This window comes from Muntiacus reevesi, chromosome 3, assembly GCF_963930625.1.
Source record: "Muntiacus reevesi chromosome 3, mMunRee1.1, whole genome shotgun sequence".
Lineage (NCBI taxonomy): Eukaryota > Metazoa > Chordata > Mammalia > Artiodactyla > Cervidae > Muntiacus > Muntiacus reevesi.
The window spans coordinates 23,832,049-23,851,072 of record NC_089251.1 but is presented as its reverse complement, the minus strand read 5'-3'; the positions used below and the strand labels follow the sequence as shown (position 1 = coordinate 23,851,072).

General features: G+C 48.2%; 1 protein-coding gene across 1 annotated transcript in view; it reads left to right on the top strand.

Annotated features, from left to right (window-relative positions):
• The window catches only part of CYRIA (CYFIP related Rac1 interactor A), a 101,292-nt gene that overhangs the window by 41,857 nt on the left and 40,411 nt on the right, over positions 1-19,024 (top strand). Inside the window, exon 2 of the mRNA XM_065928605.1 lies at positions 1,395-1,546. The gene's annotated coding sequence lies outside the window, so the exon portion shown is untranslated. The remainder of the gene's footprint in view (positions 1-1,394; positions 1,547-19,024) is intronic.

Sequence of the window (19,024 nt, the reverse complement as noted above, 5' to 3'; positions counted from 1 at the left end):
CCTAAAGGAAGTCAGTCCTGAATATTCATTGGAAGGACTGATGTTGAAGCTGAAACTCCAATGCTTTGGCCACCTGATGCGAAGAGCTGACTCATTGGAAAAGACCCTGATGCTGGAAAAGATTGATGGCGGGAGAAGGGGATGACAGAGGATTAGATTGTTGGATGGCATCACCGACTTGATGGACATGAGTTTAAGCAAGCTCTGGGAGTTAGTAATGGACCAGGAGGCCTGATGTGCTGCAGTCCTTGGGGTCACAAAGAGTCAGACACGACTGAGCGACTGAATTGAACTGAACTGAACTGAACTGAACTGTGTAGCACAGGGATTTATGTTGAACATCCAGTAAGAAACCATAATGGATATACTCACATATATGTATATATGTATAACTGAATCAGCTTCTCTGGTAGCTCAGTTGGTAAAGAATCTGCCTGCAATGCAAGAGATGTGGGTTTGATCCCTGAGTCAGGAAAATCCCCTAGAGGAGGAAATGGCACCCATTCCAGTATTCTTGTCTGGGAAATCCCATGGACAGAGGAACCTGGCAGGCTACAGTCCATGGGGTCACAAGAGTTGAACACAACTGAGTGACTAAACCACCACCATAACTGAATAACTGCTGTATACCAGAAACTAACACAATATTGTAAATAAATTACAGTTTAATTAAAAAAAAAAAAAGGAAAATCACATAATGGATGATATTCATGGGAGGAGAGTCCATGTGTATTTCTGTGTTTTCCTGAAACATGTAGTGACAGATAGACAAAAAGAGAGATAGAGACAGATCAGCAGACCTAGGGGCTGGTATACAGGCGACTCTCATTAAAAAACCAAGTCCACCCACCACTGTGCTCATGGGTCCCTCTCTTCCATAACAGTATTTTTCTAATGGGAAACAGGGAGAACCATCCCAACCACATGCCTGAGGTGGACTGTTTTACTCATTCAGCTCCCAGAGGGTAATACTACAGAAAACTACAAAAACAGCATTCTGGAAAAAGTGCCACCTCTCTTTTGGAAAATCTGTTTTAAAAAAGAAAAAGAAAAACAGAGAGTTCCATCAGGGTCAATGACCACTTGTTTGAGAAATCGGGTGGGTCATGTGGCTGCTTTTTAAAAATTTGTTTTAAAATTCCAGCGGCCAAAGAGTCAGAGACACATTCTGATCTGGAGTCTCCCTCCAAGTGGCAGGACCCTTGAGTGAGGCTCTTTTTTTCTCTGAGCCTCAGTTTCCCCAACTACATGTGACAAGGTTGTTGCATTTCTTCCGTCCCTGGTAATCGGTGATTCTGGGGCTCTCTCTGCTCTACGTAAACGAATGTGTTATGGCCGGAGTAGAAGAGGAAATGGCCTCTCCTAGTAACATGACTTGTGTTCCCTTTCTGCAGATTATCACTCACCAGGGACAGAGAAACCACAGGACTCTCAGGGGCCACAGCCCTGATCTGGGGAGCCAGACTTGTCTTGGCGGAACAGCTGCTCATCTGGTTCATTCCATCAGCCTGGATTGGTGACTCCGAGTCTCGGGAGAGATCTCCAGGTAAGAAACAACTGTCTTTGCTTTTAGCCGACAGCATGGTGATGACCAGCATTTTTAGTGCAGAGAATCTGTGATATTCGGGCTCCCAGAATACCCGGAAGTCTCGAGTATGGTCCTTCTGCCAGATTTCTCATCTCTGATTGGAAGTCATGCTTCCTTACACCACATACATGTACAAGGAGAAAAAAGCAAAAAGCAAGGCTATAGTGAAGAACTGATGTGTATTTCAAAGTAGCTGTCATTCTGAAGTGGTGAACTGTCCCCAGGTTCTGTAACTGCATTTTGAGTGGGAACATTTGCTACATGAGTCTTCTGAGTGTTTAGGCAAGAAACAGAGGAGCTTGAAAGGTGGAGGGGGAACAGCTCAGAGTTATCCTTGTAGGTTGCTCTGTCCCTGCAGAATCCATCTGAGGGTTTCTTTCTGCCCATCCTGGCCATCCGGATTGAGACCAGCAAGGAGAGAAGTGGCTGACCTGGCATGAATTTAAGTCTCATGCCAGAGGCCTGGCTGGTGTCTCACTTGGTGTAACATTTTGAGAGGTAAAATCAGCTGAATTTCGAGGTAAATTTGGCACCGCGGTGCACCACTACAGAGTACTGTGTGCCTCTTCCCTCATCACCAGCACCTTGGTTTTTTTTCTCCCCCACTGCCTCCCAGTCAGTTTTGGATACTTTTCTTCTTACCTGGAAGGGGAGAGGGTCACACCTACTTGAACTTCTTTGAACATGGACCTGACACAAGCTGATATTCTTCCCAGGTGACTTAAGATCTGCTGATTTTGTCAGCTGGGACTTTGGGGTATTAGTGCATCTCCTTTAAGCTGGCCCAGGGCACCCACATATCCGAGGTCAGCAGTCACGAAGGAGGTGGCAGTACGCTGTGATGACCACATGCCCGTTAGTTACTCTTTCAGTGGCTGCTGCTGTTACTTTCTGCTGTCTTCTCTTAAAGCTCTTCTTTCTCATTTACACATTTTGATTTTTCCCTGAAAAGCAAAATCAGAAGCATTTCATAAAGCTTGACAGTACAGAAGGTAAGACCAGGTGATTTCTCAGGTATTTTCCAGTTCTGAGGCCCTGGGGTTATTTTGTCCCAGACTTGTTCCTTATACCAGATTCTCATTCTTAGGGGAACTGATTTGTCTTGTGCTCCTTGCCTTTCTTCCTCTTATGGTTTCTTTCCCCCGAGGGGTCCCTGAGTTGTAGCATAATTCAGAGGAAGGAGAAGAGCTTTTGAAATTAGACAGACTCGATTTCACATCTCAGTTCTGCTATTTTTTGCTTGAGTGATTTTTGCTTAGATCATCGTAAATTCCTGAGCTTCAGTTTCCCCACAGTAAGATGGGGACAGTCCCTGCTGTGCTGAAGGCGTGTGCTTAGGCTCCAAGGAGACGATAATGCATTGGCGTGGGTTCTTGTTGATGGTAAACCTCAAAAAAATGTCAGTTTCTTTCCCTGATCATCCTTATTCAGAGGTATTTCAATACAGCTCTGAGCCCCCATTGGGCTCCCTTTGAACCTGTGGTCAAAACCCTAGGGACAGGTTAGTCAACACACAGAAGTAAAGAAGAGAAGAACTGTTAACAACTCTCGATTTCAGCATTCCTCTTCAGTAGCAACCTTCCCTCTTCTGGCTTTGACAGACCACCCTCTGCGGTTCAACCATTTGAAGGTTTGCTCTGTTACCACCCTCCCCAGCCTCTTGAGTACCTCCTTTGTCCCATCAGATAGTAGCTGAGAACTAACTCACCAGCAGCAACTTTCCCACTTGAGACCAGCGTACTTCCAAGATCCAGATGAATGTCCTTAACAGCTGGGATCAGCTGCTTCAGGGGCAGATTTCCTGGCCCCTCAGCGAGACAGTTAGGTTTCAAGCACGTGTTTGTCCAGGCCCACAGCGTTTGTTTTCTTCCTTAACTGTTAGCTCTTATGGGGCATTCATTTATCCAGCCATCCATGCATTCCACAAACATGAATGGAGCATGTCTACACAGCAGGGGCTTTCTCGGGGTTAGGGATCTGTGCAAAACAAGGCAAAATTCCTGTTCCCTTTGAGCTTGCATTCTGATGGGATCAAGGGCGTGTCAGTAAATAAACAAGTATATATTATCCCAGGTAGTATTAAGTGTTATGGAAAAAATAAAGCGAAAAAATAATGACCATAAAGCCAATTCAGAGTGAGAGCAGTGCCTGTATGCCTATATCCCCCAGCCTCCTGTTTTCGGCAGGATTGGTGCCAGCAATTGGTTCAGGCAGGGAAGCCTGCCTGACTAGGTGTCACTGGAGCAGGATCCAAACAAAGTTGGGGATGGAGGCTTGAAGGAAAGTGGGAACAAAGGCTGTGAAGTGGGGATGTGCTTGGGCTACAGGAAACTGCAAGTGGCCAATAGGATTGGAGCAGAAGGAACGAGGGACAGTGGAAGAAGGTAAGGACAGGAGGAGTGGGCAGGTGGTGCTGGCCTCATGAGCCACTGTGAAGACTTGGGCTTTTATGTTCTGGTTGACTTTTCCAGAGCCTCCTCTATCCTTCCTCCCTCTTCCCCAGAATATCTCAAGGGCCTCATCCCTGAAACATCCTGAAATAGAAATAAAGATGGATGTTCTTGCCCAATAGAGTACTCACCATTCATTCCCAAACCTGTATTGGGCACTCGATAGTGAGACTCTGGAGATAAATGAGACTTGGCCCCATTCTAGGAGCCTGTGGCCAGGCACTCATTCAAGGCTGCTTGGAGAATATGCATCAATAAATCAGGTCCAAGTGAGCAGTTGTCCTAATTCGGTTACTTTGGAAGCAATTTGCCAGACTGGGAATTTTCTGCTGGTACCTCCCACAAGTTGCTGGTACCATTCTCTTGGAATTCATTCACCTAGACTGTTGCCAAGCCTGGCCTTTTGGGTTGAGTGAGGACCAATCCATTCAGCAAACCTGTGAGTGCCTATTCTATGTTGTTCCCAGTGCAAGACACCTGGGGAAAGGATGCTGAGATCCAGCCCCTGCCCTCGGGTGGTTTATGGCTTTCCTGAGAAGCCTGCTAGTAATTAGCACACCACTTATCAGATGAGAGTGGGTGTGAGGAGCCAAGAGATGGAGCATTTGAGGTGGTGAGCTCCCTGTCCCTGGGATAATGTAAGCAGAATGAGGGGCATAGCTGAGGAAAATTCCTAGGGACACGCTATCTCCACTGAGTCCTGGAAGTAAGGGGAGTAGTCTGCCAGGTGAATAGCAGGGAGGGTGGGAAACTTCAGGGAAAGTTTGGGCATTTCCAGGTAGAGGAGAGGCGTACACAAGGGCTGCCTCTCGGAGGACCTGTGGCTGTGAAGGTGAGGTGAGTCTGAGCGAGAAAGACTCATTCAGAGACAGAAGGTGGGAGGACTAACCAGGGGCTTTGAATGTGAGGCTGAGAGGGTTGGGTGAATCCTGAGGACAGCTCAGAGCTGGTAACAGAGCCTTAAGTGAAGACGGATGGACCTGATGAAGTAGTTTTACAAAGCAAAGGGTCAACTTTTATTTGACCCCCTGTTCTGTAAAGTGCTGACTTTACATCTGCTCCTTGTAATAGTATATGATCATACCCCAGCTGTAAAACAGGCTCACACAGATAACTGAGTGAGATGCTTGTGAGGGTGTGGTACCAAACCTTTCCCCTACGAGGTCCCTGGGAATAGTGAATGCTGATGGCACTGCACCTGCATCTTGGTGCACAAATTACTGGTAAATGGTTAGAACACGAGTCTTGTCTCTGATGGGAGAGAGCGGCTGGCAACAGTCCATGCTATTCTAGTAGAAATAATGGAATGTAGATCTCGATCTGTTTTTTCTAGCCAGCAAGCAAGTGGTGATATCCATTTCTGAACCCTCGCTGTCTGTTGAACACTAAACTAAGAGTGTTCTCTTTAGAATCACTGTTGTCATTGTTGTTCAGTCACTCAGTTCTGTCCTATTCTATGCAATTCCATGGACTACAGCACACCAGGCTTCCCTGTCCTTCACTGTCTCCTGGAGCTTGCTCAAACTCATGTTCATTGAATCAGTGGTGCCATCCAACCATCTCATCCTCTATTGACCCCTTCTCCTGCCTTCAGTCTTTCCCAGCAGGTGAATAGAATTGTACACATGCATTAAACAGACACTACCTGAATCCTCACGATGCACCAGCCACCATGATAGGTCTGGGAGCATCCAGACAAATCAAGCCCAGTCAGCCCCTAAAGTAATTCATAGCTCGTGATAAAGACAGAGGAACCAGCAGTAACAGGAGCAGATGGTGGGTAAGAGCCGCAGCATAAACAAAGTGATGTGGGTGCAGAGAGGGAGCCTGTCCTCTGCTCAGGCAAGTCAGGGAATTCTTCCAAGAGGGGCCATGTGAGCTAGGTTTTGAAGGATGAGTAGGAGTTGGGGGCTGGTTGAAAGTACAAAACAGCACTCTCATAAATAAGGGCAAACACTCAGTCCTCCGTGATGACGCTGGGGAGGAAGTAGCACAGATAATGCCTCAGCTCTGCTTTGAAAAAAAACATTAAGCGCTACCTCCTCATCCTCCCACCTCATTCCCTAGAGAAACTAAAAATAATTGTTGACTAATTTGAATTCATCCCTTCTCTGACCGCATGGAGATTGTTAGTGATGAGAATTGGATAAAGAGGATCAAGAAAAGAAGTAGAAAGGAGGAGGCAGGAGATTTTTGAAACTGTATCTGTCCTATGTTTCTCTTAGGAAAAAAAATCTAGATATAGATGTTACGTATATGCACATTCTCATGTGTAAATGGGTCTGATATATATGAAAGTGCATATATATACACATGTGTGTGTGTGCATGCATAGTCCCTCAGTTGTGTCCAACTCTCTGCAGCCCCATGAACTGTAGCCCGCCAAGCTCTTCTGTCCATGGAATTTTGCAGCAAGAATACTGGAGTGGGTTGCCATTTCCTACTCCAGGGAATCTTCCCAGCCCAGGGATCAAACCTGCATCTCTTGGGTCCTCCACTGGCAGGCGGATTCTTTACCACTGTGTCACCTGGGAAGCCAGCATACAAGTGTGCACACATTCATGTTATATAGAATTTGTTTTAACCGAGCAGAGAGCCTGGTGCCCATGACCTTCAGGCACGCTTGCTGTCTGGAGATGGATGCGGGTGAGAATTGGCCTTGCTGATGTGCACATATCCCCCGATGTGCCAAGGTCGCTGAAGGTCATGATAAGTACGTTCAGAAGCACAACAGGAGGGAGTCTGGATACTGGCCGTGGCAGAGGAGCCTGCAGCTCAGGAAGACGAAGCATCTCTCCCGAGGCCCACAGCTCTCAGGTGGTCAGGATTCAGGCCCTCTTCTAACTGTCCCTCTTCCACAGCCCCATGCTGCATGTCACCCTATCTATGAATAGGGGAAAGTGTGCATGCGTGCTGAGTCGTGTCCGACTCTTTGTGACTCCATGGACTGTTGCCCACCAGGCTCCTCTGTCCGTGGGATTTTCCAGGCAAGAAATACTGGAGTGGGTTGCCATTTCCTGGATCTTCGAAACCCAGGGATCAAACCCACGTCTCCTGTATCTCCTGCATTGGCAGGTGAGTTCTTTACCACTGCGCTACCGGGGAAGCCTATAAATAGGGCTTCAGACTGCAGCAGCAGCTCATTGTGGAGTCAGGGGTGTATGTGCCTGGAAATCCTCTGTAGATCCCTCTGGTGCTGGCAGCACACTATACCTTGCTGTGCAGGGGAGGAAGAAGGAAGGAGGGAAGGGAGGGAGGGAGGGAGGGAGAAGGAGAAGGAGGAAGAGGGAGAAAGGGAAGGAGGGATAGAATGAAGGGCAGACATCAGGGTGCACTTGGGTTCTAGTCCAGGCCTGGCATGGACACACCTTTGACTCTGGACACCCCTTCCCTCCTCCATCATCACTAGGAGGTATTGGGCTTGATTGTCCAACTCCTGTTTCTGAACTTGTCCCCAAGGAGGGTCCTTGAATTCCCCTGTAGTCCCACAGGACCCCTGTGTAGGACTTGATTTGCATCATCACCACCAGAAAGCTATAGAAGGTGAGAAACAAGAGCCCCCACCTCCTCGTGGAGGGCCTCCCACAGCCCTGGAACCAGAACAGCTGAGCCAGTATAGAGTACATGGAGGACTCAGCTGCACCCCGTCCTCCCAGCCTTCTGCCGGGAGCCTCAATGTAGCTGCTCCCTTGTTCTGTCCCCCATTCCAGACCCCCAGCCTCCTTGCAGCTGGGTTTTCCAGCCCGGAGAAGTTCAAGTGCTGGGCTTGGCCCTGATGGCAGGCTTCCTTTCTTCCCTGGGGACTTGTAAGCTGCCAGCCCAGAAGTCCCGGGAGGGAGCCTGCAACTGACCTGGAAAGCAGGAAGGAAGCCTGGGGCCGGAGCAGGCTGCAAACTGGCGGAGAGAGGAGTCCTGTGGAGTGGTCCATGTGGGCGCGGCTTTGGCCATCAGCGCCCTGCGGGCTCCCCTTCCTGCCAGTCAGCTCTCTCTGCCCTGACCCTGCTGCTAGACAGGGTTCTGGGGCAATTTGTCGTTCAGTCGCTCAGTCGTGTCCGACTCTTTGCGACCCCATGGACTGCAGCACACAGGCTTTCTTGTGCTTCACCATCTCCTGGAATTTGCTCAAACTCATGTCCATTGAGTCGATGATGCCACCCAACCATCTCATCCTCTGTCACCCCCTTCTCCTTCTACACTCAATCTTTCCTAGCATCAGGGTCTCTTCCAGGGAGTCAGCTCTTCGAATCAGGTGGGCAAAATATTGGAGCTTCAGCTTCAGCATCCGTCCTTCCAAATGAATATTGAGGGTTGATTTCCCCTAGGACTGTCTGGTTTGATCTTGCTAAAACCTCACTTCAATATTCAACTCCATTTCTGGGATGAAATGTGGGTTCAGTCATTTAATGGCGGTTTATTAGGCATCTCCTGCGTGCAGAACTTGTCCTGTGAAAAAGTGAAAATAAAAGTCACTCAGTCATGTCCGAATCTTTGTGACCCCATGGATTCTATAGCCTGCCAGGCTCCTCTGTCCATGGAATTCTCCAGGCAAGAATACTGGAGTGGGTTGTCATTCCCTCCTTCAAGGGATCTTCCCCACCCAGGAATCGAACTGGGGTCTCCTACATTGCAGGCAGATTCTTGCAATGTCTGAGCCACCAGGGGAAATCCACGCCCCCACCCCCGCCACCCCCAAGCAGAACTTTTCCTAGATGATAATGTTTCAAAGCTGAAGTCAGCAACACGATAAACACAGTGAGGCATCACGAGTGTGGGACACCTCCTTCCGTCTAACGAAACAAGTGAAGCCTCGTAGGAGACCAGAGGCTGGAGAGTTCCTTGAGCCAGGTGGCTTCTCAGAGGAGCCGGGAGTCTGGAGAGGAGGGGGTAGCAAGGAGGAGATGGAGGCGGGAGCCTGGGTCAGGGGAGTGGAAAGTAGGCGGAGAGAAGGATGGAGGAGCTGACTAAGGATGAATAGGGAAGGGGCTACCGTGCTGAGTGGGAGGAACAGCCTAGAGGGTGGATTTCTTCTGGGTGGTTCTCTGGCGTGAGTGTGGGTGGAACCTCTGCTTTAAGCCCTTTTGGTGTGAAATACCTGCTCGCCAACTGGAAATCCGTCCACTATGCTCAGCTCCGATGTCGGGCGAGGAAGAGGGCTCAGGATGTCCCGGTGAAGGGCCCCCAGGCTCCGAGCAGGGCAAGCACAGACCCCTCTGTGTGCGGCCAGAGAGCCCAGACTGGGCCTCCTCCTTGAACGGCCTGACAAAGACTTGCTTGTTCTCCCCTGACATCAGACCTCACCCTCAGGATTTCTCTGTTCCTCTGGGGCAAGATCTCACACAGTGATAATAGAGTGAAAGGGAAGGGAAGAATCGAGTGAAGAATGTCTCAGGCGTCACCATGCCAACCGGCTCCCCAGGCAGAGGGTAGGAAGGGGGCGCTGGCCGTGTGCGTCCTGGGCATCTTTTGGGTCACACCCTGGCAGAGACGGTTGGAGATGAACGGGAGCTGCTGGTGTTGGTTCTGAGAGATGCTAGTGGCCTAGTGGTCAGTGTAGTGAGTTACGGTGATTAAGTACTGCATACAGTGGGTTTCTTATTTTCTGTTTGTTTGTGTGTGTCTTATCTTAAGTAAGTGTTGCATTTAAACACCTGGGTTTTCTATTTTAACAAAAATTTATTGAGCGGGCTCTGCCTTGGAAATTTCATAAAAGTTGTCTTTAGAGGGTTCTGTGAGATCACTCGGTCTTGCTTCTGTCTGATCTTTTTTTCGGATGAGTACATTGAGGCCAGGACAGTGGGAGGCGTTGTGGAAAGTGACAGCAGTAAAGATGGTGTAGCCTTCTTGTCCCAGGCCCCAGGATGCAGATCCTGCATGACAAGCCCTCAGCCTAAGACCTGGTCCGAGGCGGGGGCTTACTGAATGCCATCCCTGCTTACTTTTTGTGCTGTGATTTGTGCCAGGTGGCAGGCGCTGGGGGCGAGAAGGGGGCTGTCAATAAATGAACTCACCCTTGAAACAAAATGAATATGAAACTAGTACAAGGGGAAACCCCTGGTTTCATTTATCTTAAGACAATCAGTCCTGAAACAACCATTTACTTGTGATATACAGGATGAAAGGGAGATCTGACACTGGAACTTCACATCCTTAATCTAGTGCATGCGTGCTTAGTCACTTCAGCTGTGTCCAACTCTGTGCGACCCCAGGGACTGTGGCCCTCCAGGCGCCTCTGTCCATGGGATTCTCCAGACAAGAATACTGGAGTGGGTTGCCATGCCCTCCTCCAGGGGATCTTCTCGACCCAGGGATTGAAGCTGTGTCTCTTATGTCTCCTACATTGGGAGATGGGTTCTTTACCACCTGGGTCAGATTCATGGCCAAGGCCATAGGCTAGTAAGTGAAAGGGGAGCCAGTGTCTCCGTGGTCTCATCACTGCGTTTCCCACATTCCGCCCTCTACTCCACCAAATGACCTGGGATTGCTTTGTTGAGCTGGGTTCTCAGCTGCTAGGAACTGCGGAGCAGCAGCCCCTGACCTGGTACTTGAGTTAACAATTTGCTATCTTCAAGTGGAATTTAGGAGTAGCCTAAACAATACTTGATCTGTCTGTGAGAGCTGGCTGCCCTGGAGCATATGCAGGGCACAACTTTCAAATTTAGTCATTTGTGGCCACAGACACCAGCCTGGGAACCCCAGCTGCAGGGTCAAGTTTAAACCAGGATAGTGCATGGTTGAGTCATCAAGAGCAGGGCTGGGCTTAAACAGAAATCTGGAGATAAACTTGGTGAGCTTGTTTGTTTGGTTTAATTGTGGTCTTGCTGGATCAGCCCAAACAGGGAAGTTCCACAGTCACTCTGCTAACTCCTCTGTGTATGTCGAGTTTCCTGCCAGAGCATCCTTTGTGAAAACAACACTCTACTTCTGCACACCTCCTGCCTCTGTTTATACGAACAGGGTGGGGTCCTGATCACTAACGGAGGATCTCCTGCTCTCCCGGTTTATGCTTCCAGAGAATTTTCCAGATCCGCAATATAATTTTAAGCGGATGTTGCATGAAAATGAGCAGTCAGAATTCATTCTGATCAGCTTGAATAGGATTTCAGCCCTTCCTTCCTTCTTTTCTTTCTTCCTCTCTTTTCCTTTTGCAACTGGAGTCAAGTTGATTCAGCCACCAGACACATTTCCCTGGGTGGAAAAGGTAATTTGAGAAATTTAGGGGAAGAGGCTGGGAAGGAGGATGCTTACTAAGCCAAACGGGTGAATCTATTCATTTTTCTTTCCCACCAAATGTCACGGCTCCATTTCCAGCTAAGTGGTCAAGACCAATGCTTTTGAAGTGACCGAGAACAGGAATGAAGTCAGTTAATGTGTTCAGTGAGTACTGAGTGCCACAGCTGTGAATGTGAGCCCGTTTTACTACCAAGAGGAGCAACGTTTAGAATATATTCAGGGCGTTGAAACTGATCCCTCTGCTTTGTCCGTTTTGTGAAAAGGACAAACTTCTTTTGTGAAAAGTGTTAGTCTCTTAGTAGTGACTCTGTGACACCATGGACTGTAGCCTGCCAGGCTCCTGTGTCCACAAAATTCCCCAGGCAAGAATACTGGAGTAGATAGCCATTCCCTTCTCTAGGGGATCTTCTAAACCCAGGAACAGAACCTGAGTCTCATGTCTCCTGCATTGGCCTGCAGGTTCTTTATCATCTGAGCTACCAGGGAAGCCTGACCCGCACTTTTAACGGGAGATGAGCCCGCCCCTTAGTGGAGAAAGTACTTAACTGCAAGCTCTTACATTTGCCCAAAGAAAAGCTCTTGGTTGTGGCAGAAATACATAGATTTAGTATCTCTGAAAGCCAACTACTTATCTACATTGGAGAGTTATTGTGAGAGTTAAGTGAGATTATTTGTGGGCAGCGCTTAAAATGGCATTGAGTGCAGGATTGAGGGTCAGCAGCTGCTAAATAATCATGTTTATCCGAGAATGAGGATTGGGAAGCAGGGGGTTGAGTGACGTCATTTTGGGAGTCTTCAGGGTCCTCTGTGCCCACACTGATACCTGTCAGGAAAGATGAATGAAGAGTAGTGGACAGGACTTACCTGGAACGGGACCCACTGCCAGCCCACCTGCTCCGAGGCCAAAAGCAGTGAGGACCACTTCAGAATGCAGGCCTTCTTGCCTTGCCAGGGCTTTTATTTCACAGAGCATCCCACAGTGCAATTCCAGCCCCACTTGGTGAGGAGACACTATTCCTTTGCCACATCTGTCCTTGACCTTGGACTTCTCCCAGCTCAGCTTCGCAGTGATGCTGAGACAGCTCCACAAGTCTCCTTTTGTGACAGTGACTCACTGGCCAACTCCTCCTAGCTGCGGGAGGAGATGTCTTTTTCAGAAGTTAATTTGGGCATCATTGAGGCTGTATTTTGCTCTTCTGATGACTCAGGTTTTCTTTCTTTTAATTGTCAGACCTAAGATGAGACCCCTAGGAGTCTGAATCCAGTTACATCTTTATTAGACTAGATGTAAAAGTGGGAGGAACGATTTTCCCTCCCTCTCTCCTTCCTTTCTTCTTTCTTTTCTCCCTTCTTCCCTGTCTTCCTTTCATTCATTCCTCCTTCTCGCTCACATTTCCCTCCTCTCCCACCGGCCCCTCCTCTTTCCTTCCCTCTTGCTCTAAGGTGATGGCCGGCACTCCAGTGAGAGGTCCTTGGATACAGACTTTGGCATCCACACCTTCTTCCATCCACTCAGTTTTCCATGTATTTGGAAATACATATTCCCTGAACGGCCTATTTTGGATTCAAACATGAGTCAGTCCTGGTCCCTGTGCTGTAAGGATTCATCCTTTAGGGAGACAGGCAGACAGGTGGACAAGAATGGCAAGACTGAGGGAAGGTGCTGGAAGAGGGCTCCCAGAGGGGCAGAGGAGCAGAGGGCAGGCCCCTGCCCCGGACCAGCCTCGGACCGGCACCAGCAGCAGCACCAGCCCCAGGCTGGTGGTAGATGTAAGTTTGCTTGGCAGAGAACCATCTTTGTAGCAGCTTTAAATGCCACCTAGGAAGACTGGTCCCACCACTTCATCATAACCCGAGGATGGATGTGCCAACAGGTCTCACAGCCGGGCCTCTGCACAGCTGTCACTCCAAAGGCCTCTCTTCTCTACCCACAGAGAATGTCATTTCAGCCATAGGGGACTTGGGGCTTCCCATCCTCCCAACCCTAGACCTCTGCAGCCATCCAAGGCCCACTGACAATTGAGTGAGCAATTGTCCTCCCACTCCACAGCCCCCTCCTGCAGGAAGCCCTCCCAGGTCCTTCCAGCCAGAAGAGTCCTCTCCTCTTTTCCACCCTCTTCCTAGATACCGGTCATCACTAGAACTTTCCAGCCTTTGTAGCCCCCTCTCTGTATTGGCTGCACGGGGTCTTTGTTGCACACGTGGGGTCTCCTATTGTGCAGCACGGGTTCCAGGAGGCTCAGGCTCTCCAGCTGCAGTGTGCAGGCCTCACAACATGTGGGATAGCTTCTCTACCAGGGATTGAACCTGCACCCCCCGCATCGGAAGGTGAATTCTTAACCCCTGGACCACCAGGGGAAGCCCTTTATAGCCACCTTGACACGGGGCTGCTCTCTGCTGCCAGCCCACTCAGGGACCATGGCCTGTGGAGCTCTAGTCTCTAAGAAGAGCACAGGTTTGTGCCTTTACTTCCCTGACCTTGTGCCAACTTTCCTGTCCTCTGTTAAGGACTGTGCTGGGTATGGAGGCTGGACCACTGATCAACACCTGCCTTCAGGAAGCTCAGGAGACACATAGGAGTATTATGTTTTGATAGAAATATTTACAGGATATACAGAGTGTATATATTAGGACCATAACAAGGATGAGGTCAGGTCTAACTTGGGAGCTTGTGACAAAGGAGAAGAGGGATGTTGGATTGGGTGGAGGTGGGTATCAGCTGAATCAAGTCACATGTGAAGTGAAAAGTAGGTGGAGAGATCACTCAACAGAATCAACAGAGTTTTGCCAACGACACAGAATCTTCATTGTTACTGGTAATTTCTAGAAATGTTGAAATAACTCATTACTTGTTTCAACTGCCATTTCCTGGGCAAAGTAAGTAGACTTCCAGAGTCTTGGTAGTTAGCAGCATCATTTCACCATCTCTTGGAATTTTTTTGAAAGTCAGTGGACATAGCTTTGGTGTTTTCAAATTACCCTCTACCTACTCCCTTCATGTTACAATTTTACTATTATCGTCATTGCAGTGAGACCTGATTGGGGCTTCAGGGGCTGGCAGGTTGTCAGTTGCTTCTGGAATTTCAAAGGAAAAAAGTTTGAATTAAAGATCACATTAGACCTTTGAATACACGTGATAGATGAAACCCAGCTGCCTAAGCATTTCCTTATTAGGTACTTTGGGAGCCACTTTATCTATGTATGAAAATTAATTGTTGTTTAGTCACTAAGTCGTGTACAAGACTCTTTTGTGACCCCATGGACTGTAGCCCACCAGGCTCCTCTGTCCATGTGATTTCCCAGACAACGATACTGGAGGGGGTTGCCATTTCCTTCTCCAGGGCATCTTCCCAACCCAGGGATCAAACTTGCATCTCCTGCATTGGCAGGCGAATTCTTTACCACCAAGCTACTAGGGAAACCCCTCGTTGTGGTTAGTGCATTTGCATATATCATGTTGTCTGATGCTTCAGAAATATACGAAGACTTGAGAAGAATTTCTCTTGGGTCATTTAGGCATTCTACCTGATTTCTGAATTTCTGCTTTTTCTCAGAGGTAAACTCTAGAAGCACTCTCTGTCTGAAGCAGTGGCCAATTTCCAGATAGCGTGTGGCATTCTCCAGTGTTGGGAAGCTGTCCCCACCATCCTTCCCAAATAGCTGGAAATCCAAAGGGCCCCATGGACCAAGACCAGGGAGGCTCTGTGGAAGAACAATCAGCACGCAGTTCTTTTTCTTAAATGGAAGTCTCATCCCGTTTCTAATTAACTTAGCTCCTGGTGGGACTTTAGGTTGCCTGAATACATTTTTAGAAATTGTTGGACATTCTCATTGCATTAAAACCTCAGGATGCTGGAGCAAGGAGGAGTTTTCCAGGTCATCTAGCCAGTCCTAGAGGGCTATAGACCATGAGGATGAGACTCAGAGCCAGAGCTGGGGATGGGGGCAGTGGGAAGGGGATGGCGACCCTCCCCACTGTCCCCACTCCCCAGCTCTAGGTCTGAGTCTCGTGGCGAACATGTGACTGAAAAGAGATTAGGATGAGAGGCAGTGACTCCCTGTATCACTCCAGTGGGTGGGCTACCCACTCCAGTGTTCTGGCCTGGAGAATTCCATGGACGGCATAGTCCATGGGGTCACAAAGAGTCAGATACAACTGAGTGACTTTCACTTTCACAGTCACAGTAGCGTCCATGGCCTTCAGGCCCTGGGTTACACAGTAACCGTCTAACCCACTCAAGGCATCAAGCTGCATTTCTTCCCAGGAGTGTCCTTGCTTCTGCTTTGTGGACTCAGAGTTCCTATGTAATCAGTCCTCAGCAGATTCTCCTGACTGTCTCTTCCTCTACTTTTCCCCCAAAACACAGTTTCTGTTTTAGAGGTTCATACTGTTCCTTACTGGGACCAGGCTCACTGACCACGCACTTTCCCATCCCCCGGAATGGCTACTTCTCCCTTTTTGTTATCCAAATAAGAGACCTAATGTACACATTCCTGTAGTTAAAATGGAAAACAACAAGGACTTACTGCGCAGCACAGGGAACTCTGCTCATTGTTATGTGTGGCAGCCTGGGCGGGAAGGGAGTCTGGGAGAGAATGGATACCTGTGTATGTATGGCTGGCTCCCTTCGCCATTCACCTGTTGAGACTATCGCAACACTCTTGGTGGGGTAGCTTTTCCCTTTTCCAGGGGATCTTCCCAACCCAGGGATCGAACCCAGGTCTCCCACATTGCAGGCAGATTCTTTACCAGCTGAGTCACAAGGAAAGTCCCAGAATACTGGAGTGGGTAGCCTATCCCTTCTCCAGGGGATCTTCCCAACCCAGGGATCAAACCCAGATCTCCTGTATTGCAGGCAGATTCTTTACCAGCTGAGCCACAGGGCAAGTCCAAGAATACTAGAGTGGGTAGCCTCTCCCTTCTCCAATGGATCTTCCTGGCCCAGGAATCGAACCGGGATCTCTGACATTACAGGCAGATTCTTTACCAACTGAGCTATCAGGGAAGCCCTAATTGGGGTTCAGACACAAAATGAAAAGTTCAAAGCACAAACAACAGAAAAGACTGTCTGACCGAAATAACAGATGACCTGAGAACCTCTCCTTCCATGAACCTAGCAGAAGAAACGTTTGTTCTATGGGAGGAGAAGCTCCAAGGGGTCATGGGACTTGTGTTTCTGAACCGATGACTTCATTCATTCACTCTCGGTATGGAGTTCCTATCGTGTGTCAGGCCCTCGTCTAGGAGCTGGAGGGTATATGTCAGTGGTGATAGAGATTAAAAAGAAAAATAAAAACAGTGAGTGGGGAGTCAGGTGAAGTACGATGTTGGAGAGGTTGATTAGATTGAGCTCCACTGAAAAGTAAGCCCTGAACAGAGGCCTAAAGAAAAACCATGCAGACATATTGGGGGAAAGCATCCTAGGCCTAAAGATTAGCAAAGCTCCTATGTCAGAAATGCATGTGATAAGTTCAAGAGTGAAAAGGGAAGAGGCGAGAAGCAGTGAGTAGCCAGCAATGGAATGAAGAATTGCAGGCAATGAACTACCCTGTGGAAATGTCACCTCAGGCCTTGGTGACTATGATGAGAATTGTGTATTTTATTCTAAGTGAAACAGGAAGCCATTGAAGGGACTTTACCAGTGGAGTAACATGCTGAAACTTAAAATCAAATTATTATTTTTAAAAATTTTTAATGGGAGGATAATTGCTTTACAATATTGTGTTAGCCTCTGCCATACATCCCACCCCTGTAGGTTTTCACAGACCACTGGGTAAAGCTCCCTCTATCACACAGCAAATTCCCACTTGCTATCTATTTTATGAGTGGTTAGAAGCTGGGAAATCTTTTAAGAAGTGAGTATGATACTCCTGGCAAGAGATGGGATGGCTTGTGGGCTGGTCTAGGACTCTGATAATACCTTCATGTCTGAAAGATGTTCAAATTCAAGCTGTATCCTAAAAAGAAAGCTGATGGGATTTATTAGCTTAGATATGGGGTGTAAGAGAAAAGTCAAAGATGACACGGATGTTTTTAGAATGAATGTCTGAAAACATGGAAATGCCATTTACTGAGAGAAGAAGGACTGGAGAGGGGGCAGATTCCTAGGGGAAAAATAAAAACTTTAATTTTGGATGTGTGACATGTGAGGTGTCTGTTAGAAGTCAAGCAGTTCATCAGATCAATGAGTCTGGAGTTCAGGCAAGGGGATCAAGGTCAAGGTGACAGTTATAAATTTGGAAGTCATCAGCATACATCTTCTAACACGGTATTTTAAGACATCAGATATTAATAGTTGTGTCAGAAAGGGAAACTCTTCTTCATGGCCAGGAGGGCAGCACTAAGACCAGTGACTAAAACAAGAAAAATAACGATAGTAAAAGTATTATGTTCTCAGTCGCTTCAGTTGTGTCTGATTCTTTGTGACCCCATGGACTGTAGACCACCAGGCTCCTCTGTACATGGGATTTCTCAGGCAAGAACACTGGAGTGGGTTCCTATTTCCTTCTCCAGGTTATCATCCTGACCCAGGCATCAAACCCAAGTCTCCTATGGCTTCTGCATTGTAGGTGGAATCTTTAGCACTGAGCGCCCTGGGGAATTATGGCAACTACCATTTATGCATCTGGCCATTTATATATGTTGTGTCATTATTTCTAAAAACCAGCCCTGAAGAGGTTGAAATCATCTCTGTTTTACTCATATTGAAGCTCCGATTCTGGGAGGGTAAGTCAATGTTGTTAAATACATTGATTAAGACCACCCAGCCAATAAATAGTTGAGCTGGGATTCAAACTCAAGTTCATATTCTTGTTGCTATGCTCAACACCACAGCTCAGTTTAAGAAGTCTTTTATCTTTGGGAAAGACAACTTAGCTCAGAATTTCTGCCAGCTTGCCCCCCACCTTCGAGAAACCTGTCTGGAAGGTGGGGCCTTTCGGATGCTGGGTAAAATACTGCATGTCGGGGCTGTCCTTGCCGACACGGAACACACACTGTAAAGCGAGGAAGGGAGAACAATTTGAAAAAAGAGACGACACATCAGGAAGATAAGTCACATGCTCTGAACACATCGGAACACTGGCCACAGCTTAAGGCAAGACGTTACCCTTGATTTCCTTTCCTAGTTCCAGAGATCAGATGACAGTACTCATCCTACTGGAGACAAGTGGAGAAGGGAAATAGAGGTATTTCTTTTACCCTGGCTGAGTGTTATCTGTCATATCCTTTCAAGCTCGCCACAGCCAAATGGGGCTTCCCAGGTGGCGCTAGTGGTAAAGAATCCGCTGGCTAATGCAAGAGATGCAGCAGATGCAGGCTTGATCCCCTGGAGGAGGAAAGGGCAACCTACTCCAGTATTCTTGCTGGGAAAATCCCATGGACAGAGGAGCTTGGCGGGCTATGGTCCATGGAGTCACAGAGATGCAGACACGACTGAGTGACTCAGCACGCATAGCCAAGTAAGAGCTGAATTTTCCACCTAGGAAAATAAGACCTGAGGGGTGACAGGGCTCGTCCAAGGACCTGCAGGCAGCGCATGTTAGAGGCTTTCCAGACCCCAAATTTCATGCCCGTTGCACCGCTTAAGAAGGGAAAGGAGAGAAGAGGCTGAATGGGATGCGGAGAATGGCTTGCGTTATCCTCCGCCCCCGCCCCAGGATGCAGTTCCGAGGATGGCCGGCAGAGGGCGCGACGCCCCCGGCTCTTACAGCCGGCAGCCCGAAGCCATGTTGAATGAGCAAACGTCTGCAGCCG